This window comes from Ornithorhynchus anatinus, chromosome 4 (assembly GCF_004115215.2).
Source record: "Ornithorhynchus anatinus isolate Pmale09 chromosome 4, mOrnAna1.pri.v4, whole genome shotgun sequence".
Classification (NCBI taxonomy): domain Eukaryota; kingdom Metazoa; phylum Chordata; class Mammalia; order Monotremata; family Ornithorhynchidae; genus Ornithorhynchus; species Ornithorhynchus anatinus.
The window spans coordinates 71,915,681-71,943,256 of record NC_041731.1 but is presented as its reverse complement, the minus strand read 5'-3'; the positions used below and the strand labels follow the sequence as shown (position 1 = coordinate 71,943,256).

The following is a 27,576-nucleotide window of genomic DNA, read 5'->3' as shown; positions in this document are numbered from 1 at the left end:
TTTCCATGGTAAATCCATGATAGAAATTTGTACTTTATTGGTGTACAGTGCTGCTTTCTGAATGAGGAGAAATATTTCATTTTGAAAGTGAATTAATTATACTATGTTCTAATTGTAATGCAATTAATATTTGGAAATTGCCCTTATCTTCACTCTATCAATAAGTAGTATTATTGGGTGCTTACTGTATACAGGCCACTGCACTAAGCATTTGGGGAAAGAACATTACAGTAGAGTTGGTAGGCATGATCTCTGCCTATAATGAATTTGGTATTGAGTGGGAGACCATTGGTTGAAACAGACATTAAAATAAACTGCTGATAGAAGAAATGGAGGAGTATAATGACACGAATAAGTGCTGAGGGGTAGAGTGAATCACAAGAGTAAGAGGAACATATCCAAGACCATGGGCAGGATAGAAGGAAGGGAAAATAGGGTAGATGAGGGCTTAGTCAGGTAAGACCTATGATAAACAGCAATTATTTTGATTTTTAAAATAGGAATATATATTGTGAGGAGGAAGGCAATTAGTACAGTGCTAAGCAGTGCTAATTAGTACTAGCTACGTGTTTAGTACTGTGCTTTGCACACAGTAAGCATTCATTAATACAATTGAAAGAATGAATACAAAATTAAGGTAGTTATGTTTCCAAGAAAAATTGGGTAAAATTGAAAAAAATTAAACCAATCAACCCATGTTGAGAAGTGTGTGTGATCTAGGTCAAAATGCATGGATCTGGAAATCAGAGAAACTGTGTTCTGACACCAAATCTGCACCTTTTTGCTGTGTGGCAACTTGTTTAGCCTCTCTGAATCTCATTTTCCTTTTTTATTAAATGGGAATAAATAATGTTTTCTTCTATCAACCTCCCAGGACTAATGTGAGGATAAATCGAGACAGTGTAATGTAAAAATGCTTCGGAAAAATAAGTTCTATGTGTATAGTTGATCTTTGTATTCAAGAAAGACACCAATGTTGGTGGAATATATGAGTGATTATAAAGGCCAAATCAGGATTCTCAGGCTCAGCCATTTTGTATACACAAGAATGCTGCCCCTTTTCCTATTGAAATGTTTGCTTTTTGCAGCCCCAGTGCTGTTTTCTTTGTGCCTCCTTGTATCTGTAAGGTCACTGTGGGCAGGAAATTTGTCTACCAATTATGTTATAGTCTACTCTCCCTAGCAATTAGTACAGTGCCCTGCACAACTAAGCACTGAATAGATGCCACTGATTGATTTGATTGATTTGACAAATGTTCTTCTCCATTTTCAGCAAGACCTTGGCTAGAGTTATAGTGTAATCACAGTGTGACTTCAGACCAAATAAGGTGGTGTATAGGTCCTAACTGCTTATCAAATAGAAGAAAAGTACTGGCTACCACATTGACTTACAGTGCACTAATAGACAAGGAAACAGAAATAAACCAGAAGTCCACTCTCAGGGGAAATACAGCTGTATTTTATCACAGGCAAAGGTGGATGGAAACTTCTCTAAAAGCAATCTTACTTTTTCAAGCTGCTAGCTTCAGAGAGGGCCATTATTAAGTACTTTTAAATGATTCAATCAATAATAATAATTATTATTATGTTATTGGTTAAGCACTTACTATGTGCCAGGTGCTGTACTAAGCTCTGGGGTGGATATAAGCATGACCTAGTGGCAATAGAATGGGTTTGTCAGTCAGATATCATTAGCTCTAATCCCGGCTTCACCACTTGTCTGTGTGACCTTGGGCAAGTTATTTAAATTTTCTGTGCCTTAGTTACCTCGTCTGTTAAATGGGGATTGAGAATGTGAGCCCCATATGATACAGGAACTGTGTCCACCCTGTTTACCTTATATCTACCCCAGTGCTTAGAACAGTAAATAGTAATCACTTAACAAATACCATTATTATTATTATTATTATACAAGCAAATCAGATAGGACACAGTCCCTGTCCCACATAGGCTCACAGTCTTACTCCCCATTTTACAGATGAGGTAACTGAGGCACAGGGAAGCAAAGTGACTTGCCTAAGGTCACACAGCAGACAAGTGGAGGAGCTGGGATTAGAACCTATGACCTTCTGACTCTCAAGCCCATGGTCTATCCACCTCAAAGTGAGGACTATATTAAGCAACTAGGAGACTACAATAATAATAACTGTGACATCACTGAACTAAGCACTGAGGTCCATACAAGATAATCAGATCAAACACAGTTCCTGTCCCACGTAGGATTTACTGCTTTTAGTAGGAGGGAGAACACATTTTTAATCTCTAATTTACAGATGTACAACTGAGACCCAGAGAAGTAGCAGGAAAATGGCAGAGCAAGGATTAGAACTTAGGTCCTCTGACTCCTAAACCCATGGTCTTTTTACTAGGCCATTCTGCTCTAGTTAGTGTGATCCTTACCCTCAAGGAGCTTACATTGAAAGAGTTGCCAGGAGCAAAAATTAAAGCAGAGAACACTAGCAACTACTTTTTTCTAAGTTTAGCACAGTTCTCTGCACACAGTAAGTGCTCAATAAATAATACTGATTCACTGATGCTGCAGCCTGAAGAGTTTTAAATTTAGGGGATATTTGTCTTTCAGAAGCAGGCTCTACTAGTTTCCTGAAGAATGCAATCTCTCTGTCACTGTTGCTTATGGTGTTTACTTAAGGTATTTATTATATATATTTGCAATGTGTCAGGCTCTGGGGGTGATACAAGACTATCAGGTTGGACACACAGTAAGTAGTAAGCGCTCAATAAATACTATTGAATGAATGAATGAACACAATTCCTGTCCCTCAAAGAGCTCACAGTCTTAATCCCCATTTTACAGATGAAGAAACTGAGACACAGCTAAAAACGAATTTTCTAAGGTCACATAGGAGACAAGTGACAGAGCGAGGATTAGAACCCAAGTCCTCTGACTCCCAGGACCTTCCACATATCCTTCCACTAGTTCTGCAAAGTCTCGCTACATACTGACTAAAAAAGGAAAACTTAGTCATTTTTAAGACTCAAGTGTAGTCCAAGAAGTGCTCCAATATATTAAAAATAAATTTAAGAAATCCTCAGTTGAAATTTAATGGGATCTTACCACTGCCTCCATCTTTAAATCCTTTGGATGAAGAGCTCTGTGGGGCTTAACTTAAATTTACACATCTGGAAAATCTGAACATATCCACTCTTATAAATGTGCTTTAATTAAATGCAAATGCAATGGAGATTGATTTTTAGGAACACCATTTCTTCAATTAAATCACTGTGTTGGTTTTAAATATTTACAACTAACCCATGAAGTTTGGCAAAACTGTCATCTTTTTTAAATTACAAATTTGGCCCTTGAAGAGGAGAAAGAAGATGATCAAAGCCCTGGAGGGATTTTATGATGCAATAACTGGTCATTTGCCTTTCATCTTGAATATGTTAATCTTTGAGATCTTCTGGTCCAAGTTGAGGAAGAATATGAATAAGTGAAGTGCTACATAAATTAAGATATCACCAACATTATTATCATATTTTTATTGATACAGTCAATACTGCTTAGGGAGGTAAATTTCTGTTATTAAGTCATTAAATTTATCTTCAGAAATCACTGCTTGCTGTAACTTTTGGCATTAGGCTTACCATAGATACCTGGGATCACAACTGAAAGCCAGGCTTTATTAGTCAGAAAGCCCCACAATCTCCAGAATATTACCACTCTGATACAGGCATAAAGAAAAATAAAATCTTAGATTACTAAATTAATCAGCAATGTGATCTCATTTTGAATCAATTTGATTGATCAGTATGATCAATTTTCTTTCATTCTTGCTCATGAGTTTGGCTGGGAATAACAAACACTCAGTAGAGTGCAAATTGAGGAATAAGGTTTCTTTAGTAGCAGCGTGGCCTATTGGTTAGAGACCAGGCCCTGGAAGTTGGAAGGTTCTAATCCAAGCACCACCACTTATCTGCTGTGTGGCCTTGGGCAAGTCACTTAACTTATCTTTGCCTCAGTTACCTCATCTGTAGAATGGAGATTAAGACTACGAGCCTCATGAGGCTGTCTAAAACCTGAATAGTGTGTATGTACCCCAGAGCTAGATACAGGGCCTGGAACATGGTACATGCTTAACAAGTACCACAAAAAACAGAACAAATAATTTTCTAGAAAATACATAGATTGTAAGATTATTGATTGCAGGCTCTCTTTTACTCAAACTTTGCACAAAGAAACCACTGATTGATAACCTAATAGTTATTCTAAAAGCATCTTTGGAAAACAGCATTCTTTTCATTCACATTGACAGGTAGATTCTTTCTTTCTGAAATTATTATCTAGGTGTACATTTCAGTTTAAATATCCTCATTTCTATGGGCTTTTTTCAATCACATATTTCCTCCTCCCTTCAAGACACCTCTTCTTGGCTATCATATTGACACATCAATATCTAAAACAGAAGTACTCACTTTCCCACCAAAATTCGATCCTCCACACTTTCTCATCATTTTTGAAAATACCACTATCTTCCCCATTTTACAAGCCCATAAATTTGAGATTATCTTCAAATAATCAAATCCTGTCAGTTCTACCTTCACAACATCTATAGAATTTGCTCATTCCATCCATACTGTTACTATCCTGATCTGAACACAGATCATATCTGCCTCAACTACTGCATCAGTCTCCCTGCTGATCTTCCTGACTCTCTTCTTTCCAGTCCATACTTCACTCTGCTGCCCAGATCATTTTTCTAAAAAAAAATTAAAAATCAGTCCACATTTCACCACTCGTCAAGCATCCACTGATGCTTATCCATTTCTACATCCAACAGAAATAATTTACTGTTGGCTTTAAAACACTAAGTCAACTCACAGTCCTCACACTCAGTTCCTCCAGTGCCAACCTACTCACTGTACCTCAGTCTTATCTTGTCTAGTCACCAATCCCTTCCTCACACCCTCCCTTGGGCCCAGAATCTCTACCTTTCCACTGGGACCACATCTCTCCTACCTTCAAAGCCTTCCGAAAATCACATCTCCTCTAAGAGGATTCCCTAAGCCCTCACTTTCCTATTTATCTATGCCCTTGGATCTGTACCCCTTAAGCACTTGATATTCACCCATAGCTAGTCCCACAGCACATATCTATTTTTTACATGTCAATTTCCCCTGTCTGTAATTTATTTAACTCCCTCTCAGGATCACACCTGGAGAGTTTCCAGGACTCTACAAGACTCGGCTAAGGGAGGGACAGTCAAGCGAGGCATATCCATTCCATTCCTAGCTTAGTCAATGGCTAGCAAGTGGAAGGCAATCTGCTATAAGTCAGAACTCATCTGTGCTGGGTGGCAGTGGCATGGGAGAGAGTTGAGTGTGGAGACTCAAGTTTACTGCATGGAAGAAGACAATGGTAAGCCCCTTCTTGATTTTTACGAAGAAAACTCTATGGATACTCTACCAGCACAATTGTAGAGGGACTTAGGGCATTCTGGGAGAGATGTGTACATGAAGTTGCTCTGGGTTGGAGGCAACTCAGCAGCAGGAGACAAGACAATTTATTTAAATGTCTGTCTCCTATCTCTTCTTCCAGACTGTAAACTCCTTTTGGGAAGGGCTCATGTCTAACAACCATATTGTATTGTGCTTTCCCAAGTGACTAGTATAGTTCTTGGCACATGGTAAGCACTAAATAAATGCCACTGATTAATTGAGAAGTCAAAATGCTGCAGTTGATAGAAAATGCTTTAATAAGTTTTGAGGGCTGGGAAGGATAAGAAATTTGACCTAGTGAATGCAGCACAAGCCTTGGACTCGGGAGACCTGGGTTCTAATCTCAGCTCAGCAGCTTTCCTGCTGGTTGGCCTAAGGCAAGTCATTTTCACAAATTTTTGTTTCTGTCTTCTCTTTTTAAAATAGAAATTATATATTTGTTCTCCATCTGTTAGAATGTGAGCCCTATCTGGAAGAGAGACTGTGTCCAACCTGTTTATCTACCCTTATGCCTAGTACTGTGCTTGGCACATAGTAAACCCTTAACAAATGCATTCATTCATTCAGTCAGTCAGTCAGTCAGTCAGTCAGTCAGTCAGTCAGTCAGTCAGTCATATTTATTAGGTGCTTACATGAGCAGAGCACTGGACTAAGTGCTTGGGAAAGTACAATACAACAATAAACAGTGACAATGCCTGCCCACAATGAACTCACAGTCTAGAGGAGGGGATACAGACATCAGTACAACGAAACAGGCATCAATACAAATAAAGAAAATTACAGATATATACATGAGTGCTGTGGGTCTGGGAGGGGGGCAAAGAGCAAAGGGAACAAGCCAGGGGGACGCAGAAGGGATTGGGAGGTGTTGAAAAGTGGGGTTAGTTTGAGAAGGCTTTTTGGGTTTGGGAAGGCCTTTTGGGTCTGGGAAGGATTATAATTATCAATATAGTTATTATTATTGATACAATTAATAATGAATATAAACTATAAGAAAGCATTGGAAGCAAGCCTCTTGTTAAGTTGTATTAAATATATTTTTAGTTCACAGAACTAAATATAAATGTTATCAAAATGAGCAAACACATTTTAATGGCTCATATGTTTGCTAAGACTGCTTATGCAGGAAATGAAAGTCTTGTTCTTCAGTAACTCACTTCCTACAACAAGGCTCTGGAAAAGAGCACACTTCACATTTTATAATATTTACTGAGAGACCGTTTATGTATCCAGACTTCATATGAATTTAGCTGAAACGTTATTTCTCCAACATATCTTACACTATGCCATGTAACCCTGTTGTCCCTTGTAACTGTCTTGATCCCATCCAAATTTTGTGTTTTACTAATTATTGGGTGGCTCCTGCTACCTTCTATACTGTGAGCTCATCTCAGGGATGGTCTCAATTGCAGTATTGTACTTTCCCAAGCACTTTGTACAGTGCTCTGCACACAGTAAGTGCTCAATAAATATGATTGAATGATTGAACAATTGAATGATTCTTTTACGTTACTGCTAGGAACTCCCTGCCCCACTCCTTTCTCCGGCTCCTTCCAGTATACCCATTCTTATAGTGTTAGCACCCCAATACCAACCTTAACCTCAATGCCTAGCCTCCATAGCAGAAGAACTGAGATGAATGCCAAGATCCGCCCTTTCCTCTCCACCCAAACGGCTACCTTACTATTGCGGGCTCTCGTTATATCCCGGCTAGACTACTGTGTCAGCCTTCTCTCTGACCTCCCTTCCTCCTCTCTCGCCCCGCTCCAGTCTATTCTTCACTCCGCTGCCCGGCTCATCTTCCTGCAGAAACGATCTGGGCATGTCACTCCCCTTCTTAAACAACTCCAGTGGTTGCCTATCAACCTCCGCTCCAAACAAAAACTCCTCACTCTAGGCTTCAAGGCTCTCACACTTGCCCCTTCCTACCTCTCCTCCCTTCTCTCTTTCTACCACCCACCCTGCACGCTCTGCTCCTCTGCCGCCCACCTCCTCGCCGTCCCTCGGTCTCGCCTATCCCGCCGTCAACCCCTGGGTCACGTCCTCCCGCGGTCCTGGAACGCCCTCCCTCCTCACCTCCGCCAAACTGATTCTCTTTCCCTCTTCAAAACCTTACTTAAAAATCACCTCCTCCAAGAGGCCTTCCCAGACTGAGCTCCTCTTCCCCTCTACTCCCTCTGCCATCCCCCTTTACCTCTCCGCAGCTAAAGCCTCATTTTCCCCTTTTCCCTCTGCTCCTCCACCTCTCCCTTCCCATCCCCACAGCACTGTACCCGTCCGCTCAACTGTATATATTTTCGTTACCCTATTTATTTTGTTAATGAATTGTACATCGCCTTGATTCTATTTAGTTGCCATTGTTTTTACGAGATGTTCTTCCCATTGACCCTGTTTAGTGCCATTGTTCTTGTCTGTCCGTCTCCCCCGATTAGACTGTAAGCCCGTCAAACGGCAGGGACTGTCTCTATCTGTTGCCGACTTGTTCATCCCAAGCGCTTAGTACATTGCTCTGCACATAGTAAGCGCTCAATAAATACTATTGAATGAATGAATGAATGAATGCATTCTAAATAGTCCAATTTTTACTTTCCCACATCATTGAGGAATATGTGGAATATAATGTGATTTGCAAGCCATTGACAATTAACACAGTTACAGATAATGGTTTTTGTTCAAATGAAGAAAGGTTAAGGAAATATTCTGATGAAGAGCACCTTCTTTACCTTAACCATTACCTTTTTTTCCTTTAATTGAAAGATTATTTAATGTTCAGATGTGGCTTTATGAATTTATCCTTGGTTGGAAAAGGGGCAAAAGCAGGCAGAAGTTAAATTGACCAAAATAAAGGAAAGAAACTACAGATTTTGCAGACAGTGAGACAAATTCAAAGCATGGGTACACTAAAAAATTATGTCTTCACAAGAAGATTTGGAATTGGAATGACATTACATTCAATTACCACTAGTGAAGAATGGAAAATTGCCTATTAATGATGATATCCAGCTATGTAAAAGGTTACACTGCAGATCTACCACAATAATCTTATGACCTCAGATTGTCAAAGGCAATAATGATAATGAACCATTAAAAATGTAACAAATGAAGATCCTTAAAAATGAGCCCACTTTCTGGTATTTGATGCATGAGAGATGTTTGAAAAATGGAAATTTTTGTCCATTTTTCAAACTGTCTGGGAACAGAGGTCAATTTATGCTTTTACCTATGAAAACCCTGTAATTTTGAATAAAACAAAAGATGTGGTGACAATGAGTTTATTTTACCAATACTAAAAATGCATGTATATGAAAACACATTTTTCAAACAGAACTAATAATAAAAAAGCTGATTCTTCACTCAATACCAAATGAGAGTCACAAGATAGAAATTTTCTAGACTATTCACTTCATCATTGGCAAATTGAAGTGGTGAATGGAGCAAGTACCTAAATAATAATAATGAAGACTAAACAATGGACAATTAAAGAAAAAAAACATGCACAAATCCGGGGGAAAAAAAGAGTTTGGGGGATTGAATTGTTCCTGAATAATTTATCAATTCTCTACTTTGTCTATGGATCCTCAATTAATTACTGTCTTTATAGTCTTTGGAACTACCATAAACATTTTGCTATTCACCCATCAACCAGACCCACAGGACTTGTAAATATATTGACAATAATTACAATGATAATAATAATGGTACTTGTTAAGTGTTTACTATGTGCCAAGTACTGAAATAAGCACTACGATAGGTACAAGATAATCAGGTCTGATATAGAGCTCACATGCTAAGCAGGAGGGAACACAGGTATTGAATCCCCATTTTGTAAATGAGAGAAATGAGGTACAGAAGAGTTAAGTGACTTTTCACACAGCAGGTAAGTGATGGAGGTAGGATTAGAATCCAGGCCCTCTAGCTCTTAAGCAAGTGTTCTTTCAACTAGGCCATGCTGCTTCCCTTATACTCTGCCTTTTTATAATTTATATTAATGTAGTTTTCCTCATCTAGACTGTAAAGTACTTGTGGGAACTACCTACCAACCCTACTGTATTGTACTTTCCCAAGTACTTAGCACAGTACAATGCACACAATATATGCTATATGGGAAGCAACATAGTGTAGTGGATAGAGCACGGGCCTGGGAGTCAGAAAGTCTTGGGTTCTAATACTGGCTCCCCCACTTATCTGCTGTGTGATCTGGGGTAACTCACTTTAGTTCTCTGTGTTTCAGTTACCTCATCTATAAAATGGGGATTGAGACTGTGAGCCCCAATTGAGACAGGGACTGTGTCCAACCCAATTTGTTTGTATCCACCCCAGCACTTAAAACAGTGCTTAGTACATAGTAAGCATTAAACAAATTATTATTAGTTGGTGGATAGAACTACCTATCTCTTTGGCTCAGTTTTCAGTTGGGAACCCTGGCCAATCACAATGACTGCTATTCTTTGATCTTTTTCATATTAACAAGCAGGAATAAATGTTCTTTTATATCCACCTCATTTTAGAAGATACATTTCTTCACCATATTGTTCAGACAGAATCAACAATTGACTAAAGACAACACAATTCACTTAAAGAAATCAGCCACCAGACTGCATGCAAGACAACCAATGTATAAACTCTACATTCACTAACTCACGCAACAACCTTGACCAAGTGCTCCTTGTGGGAACTACCTACTAACTCTACTGTATTGTACTTTACCAAGTACTTAGCACAGTACAATGCACACAATATATGCCATATGGGAAGCAGCATAGTGTAGTGTATAGACCACGGGCCTGGGAGTCAGAAAGTCCTGGGTTCTAATACTGGCTCCCCCACAAACAACAGAAATGTCCAATGTTATCCCTCAATGTAATGTTCTTATTCAGTTTTTCAGTGGTACTGATTGAACTTTTACTGTATGTAGAGCAGTATTCTAGACACTTGTAAACATAATACAGGTCAAAGATATGGACTCTGCCTTCAGAGAACTTACAATCAATGATCTGTTATTCGCAAAAAAGGTAGCACTGAATTTTTTTATGAGGTTATTGGGCTGAAACATAATTTGATCCTACTCATACATTCAAATTCAAAAGAAATTGTTTGCTGTGTTTACTTGATTTATGATGGAATCACAGAATCATTTTTCCTCTGAAAAGAATATGCCTGATATCATTTTTCAAATGACAGCATTAATGAAGGAGAGCTGCAGTTCAGTTACTAACAACCAGCCCATATCAATCAATCAATCAATCATTCAAGGGTATTTAGTGCTTACACATGTTCCTTGCCCACAATGAGTTTACAGTCTACACCAGGAGACAGATGCTGAATAATTTACAGATGTGCATATACTTATTTCATATCAACATGAAAGAGAAATGAATAAACTTCTTAGACTATGAGACCCTTATAGGTCAGGGACTATGCCTAACCTGATTCTCTTGTATCTACTCTATTGTTTGCTACAGTGTATGGCATATAAGCACTTAAAAAATATTTATAATTATTAGTCATTAGATAGAAAATGGTCAGAGACAAAACTATAGATGGAGAAATAACATAAAGTTTAATCAGAAACAGGGAATGAAATTTAACAATGATAGTTTTACCTCAATTCAGCTGATTATTATTATTATTGGTTTTTATTATTGTTATTTATTATTTATGGTATTTAGTTAATGTTTAATAAGTGCAAGACACTATACTAAGTGCTGGAGTAGAAACAAGAAAGCCAGGTTGGATATAGTCCATATGCCACAAGGGGCTCACAGTATTAATCCCCAATTTATAGATGAGGTAACTGAGGCACAAACAAGTGAAGTGAATTATCCAAGGTCACAAAGCAGACAAGTGAAAAGACAGGATAAGAACTCATTTTTTTTCTTACAAGAGATAATTATCATTCTCTTGATCTGTATTAGAGGAAAATTCAACTAGTAACCAAAAGCAGAATTGGAAATGAGGGCTAGCTCTCACTATCTAAAACTTGAAACCATCAAAATGTAATTAAAAATAAAATTAAATAACAAAAATAGAAGGAAGAATAGACTAGGGCATTTATTTCAGCCAACTAAGTTTTCTCCAAGAATATGCTGAGTACACACAGGTTTGTATCTCCTGTACTCTTCTGCACATTCACTCCTGTGTCCAGGTCTTCAACAAGGAACCGGGAAAATATATTGTCCAACTAAAACTCTTATCTCTAGGTGAATAGTAGCAGCCAACAGTGAACCTTCTTCACACACTTCTTTTATACAAGTAGGAAATTCCATCAATCAATTTATCTTTCAGCTACCAAGCTAATAGCATGGGAGAGTTCAAGGAAATAAACAACATAGATCCTTGCCTTCAAGGACCTGAAACCTAATGAATCAAATCTTAAATTTGTAAATCAATTCTTTAAGTTTTTTTCCATAGTATTTTCACAGTACTTCAGTCAATCAATGGTATATTGATTGCATATTGTGTACCAAACTCTGTACTAAGCACTAAAAGAGTACATTAGAGTAAGTAGGCTCAATCTCTGCCTTACAATCTAGCAGAGGAGTGTACAGTCTAGTGGACATCAACAGAGAAACAGCATGGTTTACTGGAGTCAGTAAGGACCTGGGTTCTAATGCCAATTAAGTCACTTTTTTACTGTGTGACCCTGGGCAAGTCATTTCAATTATCTGTGCCTCTGTTATCTCATCTGTAAAATAGGGATTAAGACTGTGAGCTCCTTGTGGGACATGGACTGTGTCCAACCTGACTGTCTTGTACCCACCCCAGCATGTAGTACGTGCTTAACAAATACCATAAAAGAAGGTCTTTTTACCACTATTTTACAACTGGAAAATGGGACCCAGATAGATAAAATTCTGTCAAAATCCACCCCCTCCACCTGCACATCCCAAAATCTTCCTTTGCACATTATCAAAACACTTTCCCTCGCCCTTCTACCCTTCCTAACTGGTATCTTCAATAGTTTGCTCTCCAATGTCTTTCTCACTGCTGGAAAACATGCCCATGTCTTCCCTACCCTAAAAAGCCCCTCCCTTGATCCCGTGGCTCCCTCCAGTTATCATACAATTTCCCTTCTACCATTTTCTCTAAACTCTTGAGTGGGTTGTTTACACCCGCTGTCTCAATTTCCTCTCTTCCAATTCTCTCCTGGACCCCCTCCAGAAACTGCCCTCTCAAAGGTCGCAAATGACCTCGTTCTTGACAAATTTCAATGGCCTCTATTCCACATTAATCCTCCTTGACCTTTCAGCTGCCTTTGACACAGTTGACCATCCTCTTCTACACTTGACCATCCTCTTCCCCTGGAAACACTATCCAACCTCAGCTTTAATGACACTGTCCTCTCCTAGTTCTCCTTATCAATCTGGCCACTCATTCTCAGGCTTTTTTATGGCCTCCTCTGCCTCCTACCCCCTAACTGTAGGTGTCCCTCAGGCTTCAGTCATGGGTTCCCTTCTATTCTCCACATACCCACTCTCTCACGGGCTTTGGAGTCAGAGGTCATGGGTTCAAATCCTGGCTCGGCCATTTGTCAGCTATGTGACTTTGGGCAAGTCACTTCACTTCTCGGTGCCTCAGTTACCTCATCTGTAAAATGGGGATTAAGACTGTGAGCCCCACGTGGGACAACCTGATTCCCTTGTGTCTACCCCAGCGCTTAGAACAGTGCTCGGCACATAGTAAGCGCTTAACAAATACCAACATTATTACATAGTTTCAATTATCACCTCTATGCAAATGATTCCCAAATCTACATCTCCTGCCCTGATCTCTCTCCCTCTCTCTATAGTCTCATATTTCCACCTTCCTTCAAGACATTTATACAGTATGTCCTCCTCCCACCTCAAACATAATGTGTCTAAAACAGAAGTCCTTATTTTCCCACCCAAACCCTGACCTTACCCTGCTTTACCAGTCACTACAAACAGCACCATCATCCCTCCTGTCTCTCAAGTCCATAACTTTGCCCTTATCCTTGACTCAGCTCTCCGATTTAACCCACATAATCGATCCACCACTGAATCCTGTCAGTTTGACCTTCCCAACAAATGCTACAATCTGCCCTTTCCTCTCCATCCAAACTAGTACCATGTTAATCTAATCACTTATCCTAATCTGCCTTTATTACTGTATCAGCCTCCTATCTCTCCCCATTCCATTCCACACTTTGCTTTGCTGACCAAATCACTTTTCTACAAACATGTTCAGACCACATTTCTCCTCTCCTCAAGAACCACCAATGGTTGCCCATTCACATCTGCATCAAACAAAAACTTCTCACCATTGGCTTTAAAACACTCAATCACCTTGCCCCTTCCTACCTTACCTCACTACTTTCTTATGACAATTCAGCCCCACACTTCACTCCTTTACTGCTAACCTTCTCACTGTACCTCGATCTCATCTATCTTGCAGCAGATCTCTCACCTATGTCCTGCCTCTATCCTGGAACACCCTCCCTTCTCATACTTGACAGACAATTAGTCTCCCCCTAAAATCCACTCTTTACTGTCCATTCAAACTGCTACTATGTTAATACAATCACGCATCCTTTCCCATAGAGATTAGTGCAACAGCCTCTTTGCTGACATCCCAACCTCCTTTCACTCCCCACTCCAGTCCATAATTCACGTAGCTGCCCGAATAATCTTTCTACAAAAACATTCATGACATGTCACTGCCCTCCTCAAAAATCTCCAGTCATTGCCTATCTTCCTCTGTTTTAAACAAAAAATCCACACCACTGGCTTTAAAGCATTCCTTCATCTCCTTCCCTTCTACCTCACCTCACTTTTCTCCTTCTACAACCTAGCCTACACACTTTGCTCCTCTGGTGCTAACCTTCAACCTTCTCACTGTGCCTTGATCTTGCTTGTCTCACCACCTACCCCTGGCCCACATTCTGTCTCTAGCCTGGAACACCCTCCCTCCTCAAATCCAACAGACAATTCCTCTCCCCCTCCTTAAGCCTTATTTGAAAGTACCTCTCCTCCAAGAGGCCTTCCCAGACTAATCCCCACTTTTTCTCATCTCCCACTCCCTTCTGTGACACCCTTTACTCTTTCCACACTCCCCAGCCCCACAGCACATATGTATACATCTGTAATTTTATTTATTTGTATAGATGTCTGCCCACCCATCTCTAGACTGTGAGCTCATTTTGAGCAGGATTGTCACTGTTTATTGTATTGTTCTTTCCTAAGCACTTATTAGAGTTCTCTGCACACAGTAAGCACTTAATAAATGTGAATGAATGAATGAATGAAATAGTGCCACAGTTCCTATGCTCCTGATATGTTCAATTTGCAAAGAACTGTGGCCTGGGACCTTGCTCGGAAGAGTCAATCAGTCATATTTATTGAGTGCTTACTGTGTGCAGAATGATATATTAAGCACTTGGGAGACTACAATATAACACACGTTAGACATGTTCCCTGCTGGCAAGGAACTTACAGTCTAGGGTCATAGGTTATGATGACTTCAGGAGCTGGCAGTAATAAGAAAATAGTTTCAGAATTTCTCACATGGAAGTGAGCAAAACAGTTAGTTCTGCAAGGATGTGTTTTCATTAAACAGTTTGGATAGAATGCTACTGTTCAATCACTGAACATTCTTCTCACAACCCCCTTCTGTCTGGCTATTACAACACTGTGTTTCAGAGGAAGTGGTTTTCCCTTCTTTGCTGTGCCAAGAAAAGTGTGACTTTTATGTAATGCATATTTCTTCAGAAATGCAACTCCCACACTATAGGAGAACTGACTGAAGGTTGCCCTGCTTGAAGCAGCATGCCTAATGTATAAAGCCCCATTGTAGGAGTCAAAGGACCTGGGTTCTAATTCAGATGCTGCCCCTTGCTTGCTGTGTGACCTTGGGCAAGTAACTTCAATTCTCTGTGCTTCAGTTTCCTCAACTGCAAAATGGAGATACAATACTTGTTCTCCCTCCTACTTGGACTGTGAGCCCCATCTGGGAGGAGTGTACCCAGTCTTATTTTAGAGAAGCAGCAAGACTTAATGGATAGAACACAGGCCTGGGAGTCTGAAGGACCTGTGTTCTAATCCTAGCTCTGCTACTTGTCTGCTGTGTGATCTTGGGGAAGTCACTTAACTTCTTTGTGACTCAGTTACTTCACCTTTAAAATGGGGATTAAGACTGTGAGCCCCATGAGGGACATGGACTGTGTCCTACCTGGTTAGCCTTTGTCTACCCCAGTGCTTAGTACATTGCCTGGCACATAGTAAACACTTAACAAATAAAATGATAATGTAAGATATATTTAGAAATCAGCTAGCATGTAAGAGGGTATTTACATAAGGCTCTACTAGCACAGTTCCCTAACACAGTAGCATCAGTTTGAAATATCTGGATGAATCTCTTTCTAATGAATCTTTTTCCCAATTCATTATACATACATATACACACACATGTATAGGGTGAAATAAGGTGACAAGTTTTCACTTGAATACATTTTTGTTTTTATATTAGAAAAAAAGAGGGAACATGTTTGTTGGAATCCTCTAGTCACTGTGTGGCAAGAGAGAGTTTCTTGAAACTCTCTCATGGATCCCAATTAAAATAATATTGTAGTTTTGAAAGACTGAGTATCAAGACTTTAGCCATTCCCTTTTCAGGCTAGATTCTCCCAAGTGTCTGATGGGATTTGTTATAAACTTTTCCAAGTGGGTGGGTGGTAGATTGTTCAGACTGGAATGAGGGGCACACTGTTCATCTAATCCACTATATGTTCTTTGATTCCTTTCAGATTCAGAACAACTCAAGGGTTTTTGTTTTGTTTTGTTTTAAATTGAAATGTGAACTGTTGACTCAGTAGAGTCAGCGTGGGTCAGTGGAAAGAGCACGGGCTTGGGAGTCAGAGGTCATGGGTGCTAATCCCCGCTCTGCTGCTAGTCAGCTGTGTGACCTTGTGGCCTCAGTTACCTCATCTGCCAAATGGGGATAAAGACCTTGAGCCCCCGTGGGACAACCTGATCACCTTGTATCTTCCAGTGCTTAGAACAGTGCTTTCCACATAGTAAGCGCTTAACAAATACCACAATTAATTTATTTAGAGTCCCTAATGTCCTTTATGAAAGATGAATGGATTAACATTTCCCAACCAGGACAGAGAATAGAGAAACTGATATAGCAACAGGGCATCTAGTCCAAAATGCATTTCACAAAAAATATTAAAACATTACTCCACAAGCATTCCTATATAGAATGATAATTCTACCTGATGAGATGTTTAAGTTTCAGGACTAAACATTATTCTTTTTCTTGTTGCTTGGTCTTTTGCTTTATTTTTTTTATGTTTTTCTTTTTTATTTAATTTGGCTTTTAAAATGAACTTACAAACACTGTCCCTGCTTCCATTCTGAATGATAAATTATCAATGACTAAAATGACACTATCAGCACACCACATAAACGCTATTTTCTGAAGAACAGATCACTCCTAACTTCCTCTATCAGGTGACGCTTATACATGATGACTTCTAACTGTCACATAGGAACTGTGCTGGTGAACTGGACAATTGGTGGTGTTCAGAGTGGGATTTATTGAGAAAATTTTTGCTTTATTGAGACCTAGAGTTAGATTGGAATTCTTAAACTCAAGAAAGTCTTAGTGAGAAATCCGAGACTGAGGGGTTGTAAGACAATAATTGATTCCAGTAAGATAGGTTCCACCAACTCAACCTTAGGATACACTCATGAAGAACTTGTCATCTGAGAAGAAATTGAATAATAATGACTTGAAGGCATCAAAGGAGCTGCATGTTTAAGAATGATGATCCCAATTCCTTGGTGTTGGGCTCATCAAAAATGACACAGTAATTTTTGACCCTCTAGAGGATACATGGATATTTCTGCTCCAGCTAGTAGACTAGGAGAAAAGATACCAATTTTGATGGATGCAAATATCTCAGTCAACAGTGGGGAATGAAGTAGTTGAGGCTCCAGTAGCTACTTGTTGCCAAGAAATAAACTCCTTGAGGTCAGGTACTATGTCTACAAACTCTATTCTATTTCACCTTCCCAAGTGCGTAGTTTAGTACAAATAAAGGTTCAGTAAAAACCACTGATTCATTGATTCACTGATTGATGAATACATAGAAATATTCTGTTCCATATCCTCAACTAAAAGTAGCAAACAGTGCTTGTTGTTGAACAGTTTATGGATTAACACAAAAGTATCATTGTTACATGAAAAACAACCTAAGCAAACATTCTGGGATGGGAGTATGGCAAAGCAACTGCTGTAAACAATCAAGTTTAAGGGAGAGATGGGATGAACTATTGCTGAAGAGGCAGTAGCAACAGCACTCAGAAGCACCCTGGGTAAAAGCAAACCTTGATTAACATAATACAAAATTGAAAAAAACCTTAAAAATGACTTCCACATGTCATGGCGTATGGCAAATCCTATTCAACTTTCCTCTACCTTAAAAATTTTGATTCAAGCAGCAAATCTAGCATTTTGGACCCTTATTCAAATGAATGTCCATTACCCCATTTATTCAATTCCTTGTTACTTTTAATGTCAGCAATGATTTATTTTTCCTGAAAAAAAGACTTTGGAATCTTTTTTTCCATTATGATCTGGGGTTAAAGTAAGTTCTCCGTCCCAGCAGTTGATGTTGCCCTTGGCTTGTGTTTACTCACTGTGGTATTCCATGGTTTCCCTATGATGTTCAGAATCACAACCCTGCATTTTAAAAAACAAAATCAGAAGCTAAAATATTTCTTGAATTTAAAATATAAATATAATCAATTGATCATTCATTTATTTACTGAATAATCACTGTGCACAGAGCACTGTATTCTAAACACTTGAGAGTACAATACATCCCAGTTGGTAGATGTGTCCCCTGCCCACAAGGACCTTACAGTCTAGAGTGGGAGACAGATATGAAAATAAATTACAGATAAGTAGTCAAGTGCTATGGGACCAAGGATGGAGTGAATAAAGTGTTCAAATCCAAGTGCAAGGATGACATAGAAGGGAGGAATAGGGGAAATGAGGACTTAGTCAGAGAAGGTCTCTTGGAGGAGATGAGATTTTAGGATGGCTTTAAAAGTAGGGAGAATGGTGGTCTGTCAGATAAGAAGGGAGAGACAATTGCAGGTCAGTGGCAGGATGTATGCTAGGGGTTGTGAGAGAAATAGATGAGATTGAGATAGAGTATGTAGGTAGGTAATGAGGGAGCAAAGTGAGGCAATGGGGAGGGGGTTCTAACCTCGGTTCCTCCACTTGTCTGCTGTGTGACCTTGGGCAAGTCATTTAACTTATCTGTGCCTCAGTTACCTCATCTGTAAAATGGGGATCGAGACTGTTAGCCCCATGTGGGACAGGGACTATGTCTGACCCAATTTGCTTGTATCTACCCCAGCACTTAGTACAGTGCCTGCCACATAGTAAGTGCTTTAACAAATACCATAATTATTATTATTACTGGATTCTAGAAGAAAATCAGTGAGGTAAGATAGAAGGGGGCTAGGTGATTATGTGCTTTAAAGTCAATGGTAAAGAGTTTCTGTTTGATATTTGAGGTGAATGGGCAACCACTGGAGGTTCTCGAGGAGTTGGGAGACAAGGACTGAATGTTTTTTGGGGTTTTTTTTTTGAAAAATGATCCAGCCTGTAAAGTGAAGTATGGACTGGAGTGGAAACAGACAAGAGACAGGGAGGTCAACAAGGAGGTTGATGCAGTAGTCAAAGAGGACTATGATAAGTGCCCGCTTCAACACAGTAGCAGTCTGGATAGAGAGGAAAGATCAGATTCAAACTATGTTGTGAAGGTAGAATGACAGGATTTGGTGACAGACTGAAAATGTGGGTTGAATTAAAGAGATTAGTCGAGGATAATGCCAAGGATATGAGTCTGTGAGAAAGGAGGAATGGCGGTGCTGCCTACAGTAATGGGCAAGTTGAGAGAGCAGGGTTTGTATGGGAGCTGGGTTTGGGTGGGAAGATGAGGAGTTCTGTTTTAGAAATGTCAAGATTAAAATATTGACTGGAGACGAAGAAGGCATGAATAAATTCAAAACTGCAGAAAATGATAAAATCAGGGCAGTAGATATAGATTTAGAAATCATCCACATGATCCCTTCAAAGTCTTATTCAGGCCTTTCCTGACTAAGTCCTCCTTTCCTCTTCTCCCACACCTCTCTGCATTGCCCTAACTTGCTCTGTTTATTCATCCCCCCTCCCAGCACCACAGCACTTATGTTCATAAATTATTTATTTATTTATTTATTTATTTATTTATTTATATTAATATCTGTCTCCCCCTGTACACCATAAGCTCACTGTGGGGAGGGAATGTGTCTGCTTATTGTTGTATTGTAATAATAATAATTATGGTATTTGTTAAGTGCTTACTCTGTGCCAAGCTCTGTTCTAAGTGCTGGGGTAGATACAAGGTAATCAGGTTGCCCCATGTGGGACTCAAAGTATTAATCCCCATTTTACAGATAAGGTAACCGAGGTACAGAGAAGTTAAGTGACTTTCCCAAAGTCATTCAGCTGATAAGTAGCAGACTCAGAATTAGAATCCACAACCTCTGACTCCCAAACCCTTGTTCTTTCCACTAAGCCAGGCAAGCACTTAGTAGAGTAGTTTGTACATAGTAAGCACTCAACAAATATGATTGAATGAATGAATGAATGAATGAATGAAGAGAGAGTAGTCTTAGCCATGGGAATGAAAGAATTCTTCAAGGCAGTGGGAGAAGACAGAGAATGGAAGAGGACCCAGAACTGAGCTTGAGAATGGATGGGAGGCAGAGCTGATATTAATGATACTTGAATGATCCATAATCCTACAGTTAATTTGTGAGTAACTAAGGATCACTCAAAGGATCAAAAAATGCAGCATTTTCTCATTGTTGATGAACACTTCAAATCAAATTTCAAATCGAATTAGTTTTGCCACTCCGACATATGGGTAAATACCAAGAATTTTTTTTTAAATGCTTCATCATTAATAATAATAATAATGTCGGTATTTGTTAAGCGCTTACTATGTGCAGAGCACTGTTCTAAGCGCTGGTGTAGACACAGGGGAATCAGGTTGTCCCACATGGGGCTCACTGTCTGATTCCCCATTTTACAGATGAGGTAACTGAGGCACAGAGAAGTTAAGTGACTTGCCCACAGTCACACAGCTAACAAGTGGCAGAGCTGGCATTCGAACCCATGATCTCTGACTCCAAAGCCCATGCTCTTTCCACTGAGCCACGCTGCTTCTCCAAGACCATCAGTGGATTGTAAATGGTAGAATTCTATGATTAAAGTCACCTCTTTATTGATAATGAAATGCCAGTTGTTTATAGTTATTTCCAGGAGTACGTCATTGTAAAACCTTGGCTATTTTAGATTTGTCATCAAGTTTCCGCAGAATTCATCAGACTTCTTCAGACATAAGAAAATGATTCATAATTAGTTATATGTCCCCTTCTGTGATAGCTTCAGCTATTCTGTGCCTTATGTTTTGGAGCACCTGGCTAAATCTATAGAAGGACCCAGCCACATTTTCCTCTAGTACCCACAGAAGGAGTAGATGAAAAAAGGTAGGGTCCCAGACATGATAGGTGAGGGGCACCAATAGTGAGAAGGTGCTCTTTGAGGTAACATTTTCTAGGAATGAAATAATAAAGACAACTTCCACATTCTCTCTAAAGGAATCAAATAGTAAAGGCACATTACATATTTAAATTTATACAAAAATATAAAAATCTTCCCCAAATATAAAGCATTATAAAGGTTATTTTAGCTTTTGCAAAACTCCATATAGATTGCCAAAAGTTACTGATATTAAAAGGCACTCCTCCTGTATGACAGCTTTCCCTCTGCACATACACAAATTGTGAGGATCATTTAAATTTATTAACTCATATAACACTATTTTCACGTGCACACTTAGTTGCAGTAATAGCATTCTTTGGTGAGCCCTCAGCAAGCCGCTTTACAAGGGAATGTTTGTGATCCCATGGACAACAACAGAGAAGAAGAAGAAATTAGCAAAATAACTTGGTTGCTCTACTTCAGGACAGGTTTTGTCACCCCATTGGGGTGGGGAACGGAGGGAGATGTGATCTTCTGTCTCTGTACCATGGATCAATTAATGGCTACCACTTGGAGTCACAGTTGTGACACCTAAAGCTGATAAAAGGTGATTGTTTTGAACCACGAGGGCAGAAGTAGTGTGTAGAGGCTTGTAGCATCAGTGGGCCATACTCTCAGCATGGACTGGAGTGTAGTCGAGCCCTCAAGAACTTCTCCGAACCAGTTGATATGGGATCAGTGGGACAGGTCTCTTCTCTTGACCTGCAGACTGGGACCAGACTCTCGTTGGAGTGAGTTCATGTCTTAATCCCCTGCACCTTGGTTAAAAATCTAAGTAAAGCTTTCCACAGTAAATCTGGAGCTTTAGTTTGACTCTTTACTTGGCTCAGAGGCTAACCCGGTCCAGGAAAGTCCTGGTTGGTACAAACCAGGGGCTTGTGGCATAAAATGGTGATGAGGAAGGGATTTGTGGATGTTGTTCACTATGGTCTGGTGTTTATTGTGTTGTGGTTAGCTAGTTTTCTTACTCAATTCTTCCCTCTCCTACTTCCCTCATGGGATTTGGGGCTGGGTTAAACCAGTATTGGAATGTTGGCACCGACCTGGAACCCTATTGTGGGCTTGGGTCTGGCTGTAACATTTTGCAAAGGTTTCTGGTTGTATCATAGGAGAAACCTACTAAGGGCTGCTGACGAAGCCATTAAGGTGGTTGAGCTCAACTGGCATCTGAAAATTAGATGCAGTTGTTACAGGTGTGTGTGACCCTTGTGGGAGTGAAGGCATCTGGTCTGATGAGGAGCCAGACAAAGCAGATTACACTCTTGACTGTGGAATTGACCCCAGGGTGGCCCTGGTTGTGGTTACTAAGACCATGGGTAGTCTCCTATTATGACCTCAAGGGATTATATTGGGACAGAATTAGCTGAGTTAAATCAGCGATTGTGTAGCACTGCTGGAGAGCCTATACCAGGATGGATCCTCCAGATCTATGATTACAGAGCAACTTTAGTCACCCTAATGGAGGAGGAAGCAAAGGGTGTAGGTGACTTGGGCAGATTTGAGAGCAAGAACTGGAGTTTCTGGGGAAATGGCATGAGAGTCATGAGAAATGCTGCTTGAGCAGCTGTCATCAGAGATGTTTCTGGAAGTTTATTTAAAAGGAATATTAGAGATGCTCACAGCTGTGGGCATAGTGTGGCTAAAACTACCTGGTATGTTCTCTGAATACCTCTGTTCAAGCATAGTACTTGAGTGAATTAGCACTTTTTCATGAGTGCTAGTACATGAGTGAATTTCCTCCTTTGTGGGCCAAGATACAATTATCACTCTTTCCTGAGTCATGAAAAACTACACACTTATGTTTGTAGTGGGGAAAGACAAAAATCAGCCTTATTAAATCATATAATTAATAATTTACCCCTCTCAGGGTCACACCTGGAGATTTTTCAGTAGTCTACCAATCTCAGTTACGGGAGGGAAAGTCAAACAGAGGCCTACCCATTCCATTCCTAGCTTGGGCAGTGACTAGTAAGGGGAAGGCAATCTGCTACAAGTCAAAACTCACATGTGCTGGGCAGCAGCAGCAGCTTGGGAGGGAGTCAAGGGGAGACTCAAATTTACTGTGTGGAAGGTAAGCCACTTCTGTATTTTTACCAAGAAAACTCTATGGATACAAGAATGATTGCAGATGGAAATGGGATGTTCTGGGAGATATGTGTCCATGCCCGTGCTATGGGTCGGAGACGACTCTACATGACAAGAGAGGACAATAGCTTAACTGAATAGGTAGAAACACATAGGCATTAATTGACTAATCTGAATGACAAATATCTTAAATTTGATATCAGGCAGAGAATCAAAACATTTTTGAACTTGAATGTGATTAAATGACTCAACTGCCATTATTTCAATAATTGATAGTTAAGATTATATTTTTTTTTAAGTTTAAGGATCTGATTCTGACACTGGGTGCTTGGAAAGTGGTTTTACATATTATATTAGAAATCAGACAAAAAACACTATCTTCCAGAGAATATTACATTTCTCAAAAAAGAAACTGAATAATGTTTCATTATTGTTCCAATTTCTACTTTGTATAAAACATTATTGTATTTTATTCCCTGCCCTTTCTTTGACAACACAAACATGCACACAAATTGCTTTCTGTCCAACCATAGGCTCTTTGAAACAGTTCTTTTGCTTAGAGCAGTTTGAAATTGCCACCACTTAGATAATGCATTTTATTTTTCATATTCCTCCTCTATCAAGAGAAAATAAATGTTGGCTTGTTGTTGAAGAATGAGTCTTTAGGGCAAAAGACAGCAAATATGTCAACACTAAAAGCTTATTGGTCAGAGTTCAAAATTCTGACAAAATATACCCTGTATTTCTAGTTGGGTTAAAGTTTCCACAGATATATCATAACTTTGTGATTCTCTAGCTGACATGATTTCTGAATCATGAATATATATATATTACTGGCTAAAACTATGCAATGCATAACAAGGCATTTGGTTCACATTAATAAAGAAAGCTTGAGCTGTCATTTAGCAACCAATAAAATGATTACTATGGTAAATCACTATTTTATCACCTGAAATAAGGTCTTTTTTATGTAAAAACTAATGACAAATTTTGAGTAATTGCTACATATACTCTCAAACCACTTGTTATTGTAAATCCCATTCTCTTTTTATGAAACTATGCTATAAGATAGAACGTAACTTTAAATCTTGTTGTTAAGGATGGAGGAGACAGAGGCTCTAAAAAATGCTTATTGTGTGTTCTCCTGTTTCTTCATCAAAACAGTGATTATTACAACAATTAGATTTTAACTATCAGTGTCTCAAACCTATATGATCCCTTTAGAGTGTTACAATAGCATATATAATTGCTATGGTACTTCTTCCAGAACTTGATTTGAGGGTCAGAATGTGAAGATTCTAGACTCTTAATATGGTGAATAGAATATTCCCCCAAGCTTTATTTCCAAACAAAATAAAATCTTGTTGCCCCACACTAGTGGTCCTGGTTGCAGACCAGGTAGTGTTGGTATTTGTTTGTTAAGCGCTTACTATGTGCAGAGCACTGTTCTAAGCGCTGGGGGAGATACAGGGTAATCAGGTTGTCCCACGTGAGGCTCACGGTTAATCCCCATTTTACAGATGAGGTCACTGAGGCACAGAGAAGTGAAGTGACTTGCCTACAGTCACACAGCTGACAAGTGGCAGAGCCAGGAGTCGAAATCATGACCTCTGACTCTGAAGCCCAGGCTCTTTCCACTGAGCCACGCTGCTTCCCAATGTCACCCACCCCAACCCCTGCCCACCTCCTGTCATCTCCTGCACCCCTCTCCACACTTTAAAATCTTTTTCTCTCCTCAACTGCGATTTTTTTCTGAACTCCTTTCCTCCACAGTTCTCACAAATACCACCAAGTACCCATGATTGCTCTGTGGAACCTTCTTTTCTCCCACTGTCCAGTGCTGATTCCTTTTTAATTTACCTGTTTCATTGATGTTAGTAGTCCCCTTACCAGGCTTTCACCCACCAACACAGTCCATTCTGGTTCCCACAGCTTTGAAAATCCCAGAGGCAGGGATTGTAAAATGGGGAAGGGTCCAGCTGTGCCTGTGAAACAAGTGAAAACGTAAAACAATTAAAATGTGGCACCAGTCATGGAAGGGAGAGAAAAGAGTGTGAAAATTGAAGAGGAATGGGTAGATCTGGGGTCATAGAGGTGACTGGGAATAGCAAGAAAATGGGGAATAAAATGTAATGCCACAATAAGGGGAAAGAAGAGAGAAAAGCGGATAAAAGAGAGAAATCAGGGCAGAAATAGATAGAGGTGGGGAAGAGCTGGGTGAGGATGGGTTTATTTGAAAGTCAACAGGGGCCACTCAAAATTTCACTTAATTTGAAAATGAAAGCTTTTCCTTATCATTTACTTAGATGGATTACCTGCAGTCCATGGATTACATGGATTACTTAAATGGATTACATGCCATTATTAAATATACAAATCATGCATCAAATTATTCACATGCCAGCCTGGTATAGCTCTATTAAGCCTAAAGTAAAATTTGCAAAAATGTGGTTTTCCCTGTCATTTGTCTGCAGGTTACATTCTGATATCTGAATGAGTTGGGGAAGATCACATGAAAAAAGAAGGATCCCAAATTAGCTTATTGTTTGTATATAATCTGAGTGTACTATGATCTGAAGTTAAATTTAAAGCCAATTCTCCCTGACAGTTTATTATGAATGCTGTCCAATAGCAACTACAGCTTTTTCAATCTGCCAGTTCCCAGAATCACATACTCTTCAAGAGAAATTATGCCAGAAAAAAAAAATCTGGTATAAAGGGGGGGTCAATACTGTTCTCATAAATGCATACATGGTCTCAGTCCTGAATTTCTTAGTGTGAGCTTCCACTGACATCAAAGAGATTTCTGGGTATGAATACAAATAATTGAAATTTCCTCTGGATCTTTCACTGAGCTGACTGAAAGGAACTCCACAAGGCAAATAGAAAATAAATGAAGACCCTGTTAAAGATGGCTATCAGTGAAACAATGAAAGGCCAATAACTGGAAATGTTTAAATACAAGTCAAGTTTAATGAGTGTATTCACAGGGCACTGTATCATAGGGCCTTTCTACTTCTATTCCTGCTTACAGAAACATTTGCCATTACAATGTAAAAAGGAAAGTAAGAAGGGGCTAGAAAATTAGTGGGTGGGAGAATAAAATATAGAATTATTCTTCAAAGGATTATGTGGTGCTCATATCATTTCCTGAAAGACATATTAATGAACAGTGAAATTCATTCACTCGTATTTATTTAGTGCATACTGTGTGCAGAGCACTGTATTAAGCACTTGGGAGAGTACCATACAACAGTAGACACATTCCATGCCCACAACAAGCATACAGTCTAGAGGGGGAGACACATTAATATAAACAAGTAAAATAGAAGAATACCAGAAGAAAAAGAATTTCATAGAGACATTTAATTTGTTTTGAAAATTGTATTAAAAAAATTAAAGACAGTGTTATTGCCCACTGAGGGAATGAAGAAACCCTCTGAGGTAGGATAACTCTACTCCTCTGAAAGAGAGATTCCTAGATCCTCCCAAAAGTGTCGCTGTCCGTAGCAGCGAAGAATCTAGTACCACAAGCAACCTGGGAAAGACAAATAATCACTAGAGTAGAGTGTCAGTGGAGACCTGGAGGAGTTAGCTGTGGTTCACAAACAGCTTAAAGAGATTAATAAGGTACAGCTTACAGCAAAAGAGTCATACCATATCCATCTCTTCCTGAACCCCTCCATAGGGATGGACGCGATCTTTGAGAAGTATGATAGCTGTAGCTCCACTGTGCCCACATTCACTGACTTGTCTGCTATGTGAGACATAGGACAAGTCATTTAACTTCTCTAGGCCTCAGTTTCATCTATAAAATAGTGTTTCAATACTTGTTTTTTCCTTCTACTCAGACTGAGTCTCATGAGGGAAAGGAACTGTTTTCAACCTGATTTATTTGTGTGTATACCCGTGCTTAGTACAGTGCATGGCTCAGTGGAAAGAGCCGGGGCTTGGAGTCAGAGGTCATGGGTTCAAATCCCGGCTCCGCCACTTGTCAGCTGTGTGACTGTGGGCAAATCATTTCACTTCTCTGGGCCTCAGTTACCTCATCTGTAAAATGGGGATTTACTGTGAGCCCCACGTGGGACAACCTGATTACCTTGTATCTACCCCAGCGCTTAGAACAGTGCTCTGCACATAGTAAGCGCTTAACAAATACCAACATTATTATTATTATTATTATACAGTAAGTGCTTAACAATTACCACTCTTATTATCATTATAATTGTTATTATAATAATTTCCCCAGGTGTAGACATTCATGTGTGACCTCTTGGATTCCAGAACACATTAGCACTCTGGACCACTGTGGCATTGTAATACATAACACAAGCAAGATTTCCAGTGCCACTTACTAAACATCATGTCTGGATCAGCTGAACTCAGTGGAAAGTAGAACTGTTATCA

At 39.5% G+C, this 27,576-nt stretch overlaps 1 non-coding gene across 1 annotated transcript; it reads left to right on the top strand.

Moving 5' to 3' along the window:
* Positions 1-5,156: 5,156 nt before the first annotated feature.
* Positions 5,157-5,293, top strand: LOC114811425. Its single transcript, XR_003759129.1, has one exon. It is a non-coding gene; the product is annotated as a small nucleolar RNA SNORA7 (small nucleolar RNA).
* The last annotated feature ends 22,283 nt before the right edge of the window (positions 5,294-27,576 follow it).